This window comes from Mirounga angustirostris, unplaced genomic scaffold (assembly GCF_029215605.1).
Source record: "Mirounga angustirostris isolate CCGP_5_RB_7025 unplaced genomic scaffold, mMirAng1.0.hap1 SCAF_1, whole genome shotgun sequence".
NCBI classification, from domain to species: domain Eukaryota; kingdom Metazoa; phylum Chordata; class Mammalia; order Carnivora; family Phocidae; genus Mirounga; species Mirounga angustirostris.
This window is the reverse complement of record NW_026991709.1, coordinates 17,396,465-17,402,464: the sequence shown is the minus strand read 5'-3', so window position 1 is coordinate 17,402,464 and position 6,000 is coordinate 17,396,465.

Here is a 6,000-nt window from a genome sequence, read left to right as displayed (position 1 = left end):
TGGTATGTCAACTGAAATGGAATAAATGACTAAATTATTGTTTCCCATATACTCAATGGGCATGAGCTGTTCAACAGTCATTTTTGCCTTTGGGATTTCTTTAAAATTGAAGGTGAGGAAGAATAGCAGGATAACCATTGAGTAATATTCTAAATTAGTGAAATAAATAGCACTGATTCATCTTCTGACTCTTATAAGCCCTATCTGGAAACAGCGCCATGTACATGACAACTGAATTAATTCTTTTTCTTTCTTTTTTTTTTTTCTTCTTTTTTTTTAGAATGAGAGGGGTTAAATGAATCCATCAATAAACACAAATTATCAATTCACCCAAATCACTGAATATAATGCAAATGCAAATTGCATTAATATTTTCACAGTATTAAACATCAGTGTATAAGAATAGAATATAAGAAAAGTGTTATTTTATGCATTTTTCAATTAAAATTAAACACCTGTTAAAAAAACAAAACTCAACTGAGCAAATTTGAAGATCTAATTGGCTTTATTAAACAATTCATGAATCAGGCAGCAACTCACAAGTACAGGAGCACTCCAGAGGTTATATAAAATGGAAGGTTTCTATAGGAAGGAGGGTGGAGCAAGAGGGTTATTAGCAAAAGAAAAGAAAGAATTGTTTCAGGCTTGATCACCTTTCTTTACTGGGAAGTGCAGGGGTCTTATTATGTGGATTACCTCATCTTCCTTTGGGGAATGGAGAAGACCCATGGGACAGATTACCTCACTAACGCTGATCAGAAAATTCCTGACTGACTGGTTAAGACTACATTTCTAGGGAAGGTTGAAACTGCCATTAAGTTAGGTATTAAGCCTGGGTTTGATGACTGCACTTAACTGACACCATTTTGGGACCATGGTTTTCTTTTTAACCCTCGTTAACTATCATCACACAAAAAAATATGAGGGATACAAACAAATTTACTATAAGGAGTTACTTTAGAATTATCACTTAGACAGAATTAGAATTTATTAAAGACTGAATGTGAATATACTATCTCCATTCAAATGTTATGTTGACATTCCATACAATGCTTCTCATCTCTATGTTTCATAAAAGTAAATTTATTTAATACATTCTGTGTTCATACTGTAAACATCGCGAATCAATTAAATTCCTTGTTAAATCTATGGGACTAAAGTTTAGAAAAAGCCCTACGGAACCCAGGTAACTTTTTTTTTTTAAAGATTTTATTTATTTATTTGAAAGAGAGAGAATGAGAGAGAGAGAGCATGAGAGAGGGGAGGGTCAGAGGGAGAAAAAAACTCCCTGCTAAGCAGGGAGCCCTATGAGGGACTCAAGATCCCAGGATTCCCAGATCATGACCTGAGTCAAAGGCAGTCTCTTAACCAACTGAGCCACCCAGGCACCCAGAACCCAGTTAACTTCTATCCATTGCCAGCTCATGGGACTACCCTTTTCATTGAGGACATGGCAAATGAATGCCAGTGGCTACAAAGGTATGTATAATAAGTTAATAAATTTATATATAAAATATATATATAATAAAATTAATGCTCCAAGGCCAAATTAAGCCTCAGGATAAAACACTGTATGGAGTGAATGCTACTTACGTGGTTTTGCCCTCTATAGGCACCGAAAATTGAAATGTAGTAATTTGGTAGGACTTATTCAGTTTCTGCATGGCTTCATACAATTACCTTGTACAGTGGCAAAGTATTTCTTAACTTTGGAGATCAAAAGGGAACTTAGGACCATGGCTAAGCACATCTGAGAATGATCAGTCCCCCATTTTACTAAAAAGCAAGCAAATAAACAAACTCAAAGTAGATGGATCAACGCATACACACACATATATAAAGACTAAAGAATTTTCTCATACAGTACTATAGTTTCTTATCATAATGCTATAGGCAACAGTCTACATGTTTGGTCAGGATTCTATTCTGTGGATTTCAGTACTTGTCCCAGGAAATCTGGCCTGCAGTGTATGCCAGGATGAGCATCTCCCTCTTTCCCTCCCCCCCTTCTTTCTTTCTGTCTTTCTTTTTCTTTTTCTTTCTTTCTGTCTTTCTTTTTCTTTTTCTTTCTTTCTTTCTTTCTTTCTTTCTTTCTTTCTTTCTTTCTTTCTTTCTGTCTTTCTGTCTTTCTCTTTCTTTCTTTCTTTCTTTCTTTCTTTCTTTCTTTCTTTCTTTCTTTCTTTCTTTCTTTCTCTTTCTTTCTTTCTTTCTTTCTTTCTTTCTTTCTTTCTTTCTTTCTTTCTTTCTTTCTTCCTTCTTTCTTCCTTTCTCTTTCTTCCTTCCTTCCTTCCTTCCTTTGTTGGCCTCATTACTAAGATATAATCATTTCATGTGTTTGTTCAGAGCTACCAAAAGTATTCATCCCTCATTAACCTGATGGCTACTGGCTCTGCCAAATCTGGCTGAGGCACCCTTTTGCTCCGTCTTACCACTGCCGGCACTTTCTGAGTTTTCCTTCTGCTCTGAATGGTGGTTTATGCTGTCTTCCTCTTTTTCTGAGGACATCTTATCAGAAAAGTCACTGCTGCCTACCCCATCTAAAGCAAATTTCTTTCTATCGTTAACTCCGTCCTTTGTTAGATTCCTTCATGTCACATCAAAACGAATATTTGATTTATTTATGTGCCACTGTGTTTGTCTATTTTATCCATTAGAATTTATGTACCACAAAGGCCAGGATCTTTTTTGTCAAATTATTGTCCCAACACCTAACACTGACACAGAATATGGGCTCAGTAAATCATCTGCTGATTAATTGATTATATCATTGTTGATGTAACTTTATGCAGAAATAATCAGTGAGCTGGACAACTTGGTGAATTGGCCTTGTTTGCAAGCCATTCTTGATTTTTCTGTGGGACGTTAGTTGGGTGTAAATCACAATGAGGTTTTTAAGGTGAAAAGGGTTTTGTACCATTATTATCCATGTTAGCCTCCTGGAAGGGCAAATGTTACCTGCCAGGGAACATCACCTAAAGGCAATTCTCTGAAGAAGTCAAGGTGTACTGCAAACGGTTCCCAACACTCACAGCGGCCAGGCCAGTAAAGGGAATCTGGGAAGGGCAGTAATAGTGCTGACTACCATCCTTTTGGTTGAATCAATAATATAATTCAAGAAGCAATATCCTTTAACAAATACTCATTAATTGTATATCTTCAGGGTATTTTGAGACTGAGAACTTATGAAATGTTAATTAAAGCAGACTGGCAGCCATAAAATAAGAAGAAATTAGGTTCTGACCTTCAGTAATAAAAGTGAGTTTGGTTTCATTTTCTTTGATAATTATTTTACAGCCCATTTGGAGAAAAAAAAAATGATGCCTGTTTATTAGTCAATAAATACAATTCTGAAGGACTGAAAGTGTACCCAAGAGTGTTCAGATATTCTTTTTTTTTTTTTTAAGATTTTATTTATTTATTTGACAGAGAGAGAGAGAGAGAGAGACAGTGAGAGGGAACACAAGCAGGGGGAGTGGGAGAGGGAGAAGCAGGCTTCCCACTGAGCAGGGAGCCCGATGTGGGACTCGATCCCAGGACCCTGGGATCATGACCTGGAGTGCTCAGATATTCTTAAGAAGTGATTTTTGTGTTAAAAATCCATGATATGAAACTTGGAACACTCAAATTTGGCTAAGTAATTCAGATCTGGATATTTTTACCATGGAAAAAAAAGTAAGCCCTCCAATTTTTCACAATGAGGGAGCCAGTGCTTTGGACATGATGTTCCTTTTTCTTGAAGGAACATATTTTAAATAGTGGAAAATAAATTGCTGCTCCAGATTTGTTTTAAAAGTTTTAATACCTTATTTCAATTTTTATGAAATATCTATGGCTAAAAGAATATTAGGCTGGAGTAAATGATGCAACTTTTTTCGTTTGGAGTTGGCAAGATGAAAGATTTGTCTTTCATCTCTTTGGAAACAAAAGATGAGCTGTTGAAATTAAAAATGTTATAATGTGTGCTAAATATAAGGGAAATAATTTTCCCTTAGTACATGCATTTCTCTTTTGGTAGACAAATTTTTACCAAGCATGTCTAGCGTTTTGATTAAAATCATCTGGCAACCCTCAGTTATAGCTGTCCCAGGGAGAAAAAGATGAAAAGTATCATTCTTGCAAACACCTTCTATGATTTCAGAAGATTAGGGTTCTACATCTTCAAAAATAGAAAGTAAATATCAAGTAACATAGTTCTATTGATCTATTTTAGTACTTCTCATGGGGTTAAATTTTCTTCTACAGCAGCAGGTTTTTATACCTTTTATTCTGGAGACCCCTTTTCACTCTTGACTAATTTTAAAACACAAAAATACTCGGGGTGCCTGGGTGGCTCAGTTGGTTAAGCGACTGCCTTCGGCTCAGGTCATGATCCCGGAGTCCCGGGATCGAGTCCCATTCCAGGCTCCCTGCTCAGCAGGGAGTCTGCTTCTCCCTCTGACCCTCCTCCCTCTCATGCTCTCTGTCTCTCATTCTCTCTCTCACAAATAAATAAAATCTTAAAAAAAAAAAAAAACCGCAAAAATACTCAAACAATATATTCTATTATCAGCTATAGTGTTGACATCAACACATGCCATGTAACCTCTGGGAAACTCCACTATGCAATGGTAAGAAGATAAGAGTGAAAAAAACAAATTTTGTCTTAACATTATTAAAAGCCCTCACATTTTTTCCTCCTAGATCTACTGAAAGACATTTTGGGGTTCCAGGACCACACCCTGAAGATAGTAGTTTGACAAAGAAAGTCTAAGAGCTTGAGTAGAAGCTAGAAATTAAGAGTTGCTTGACATTACTCTCTTCTTTATTTCAACTTAGCATAATTAAACTGCCATTGTTATAGAACTAATTAAAAAGCATTATTTGGCAAATAATTTAATACAGTATACATCAGTGTACATGTTCATGTTCTCCCAATATTAGTATATATTTTCTTGCCTAATTCCTGTTGTTAATAGCAGAAGTAAATATTTAATCGAATAAAAGCCACTTACTTAAAGATAATTATCCAAGCTGTTAGAATATTAGTTCATATTTTTAAATCAGAAATATTAATTCTAAGCAGTCTCATTTAAACCCACACTATTTGAGGCTCTAAATTGAGACATACACTGTATCTGTTTGCAAAGGCTTTCAGATCTATTCAAGGAAATAGATAAATACGTAAATAACTATGACACAAGGCAGATTATGTTCAGTACCCATCTGCTTGTACTATCAAGAACACCTTCTGAAGGAATAAGCTTTTAAATGCGATCTATGTTAATATACAATAAGATGGTTACAATTTAGTAGTTCTTGGAATGAATTTGCTTTCTAATTAATGATCTTGGTGACTCACACTTTTTACACCCAAATAGACTCATTTTTACAAGAGAGATTAGAAATAGACAACAAATTTTCTATTTAAATGTGTTATCTATGACTCTGTAGATTGTTTAGATAATTATAAGAAAAACTAGAGATATTTGGAAGTGTCCTTTACTTAGGTATATGAGACTGATTTAATTTACAGCCAGAATTGAAAATCTGAATTCAGATGTTACTCATTCTTAATTAGCATGTTACTAAGAAATTCAGGTGATACAAAATAAAGCTCATTTGGCAGAGAGTTCAAAGAATATTTATTTAAGCCACACCAAAAAATAATGCAGTAAACAGCTTCTAAAAAAATGTATCATGAGAAGGAAGTATCTGGCATTTCTAACAAAAGTATGAAACTAAGATATTTCCATAGGGTTTATGCCCAGACTATTATAGATTGAATTTCAGTTACAACCAGACCAGAAGATGAGAATTTAGAGGTTAGAAAAGTACCTACCTTTAGGGTTTTTTTTTTTAAATAAAATTAATATACATTTCAGAATGTGTCTAAAGGAGTTCAGTTTTTCCTGAGCAGATCAATTCAAATTTACATAAAATGGAATACATTTGAATCTTCAATGAAACATGGCATGTTATAAATATTCTAAAAAGAAATTCAACATATGCTATTTTCTTAGT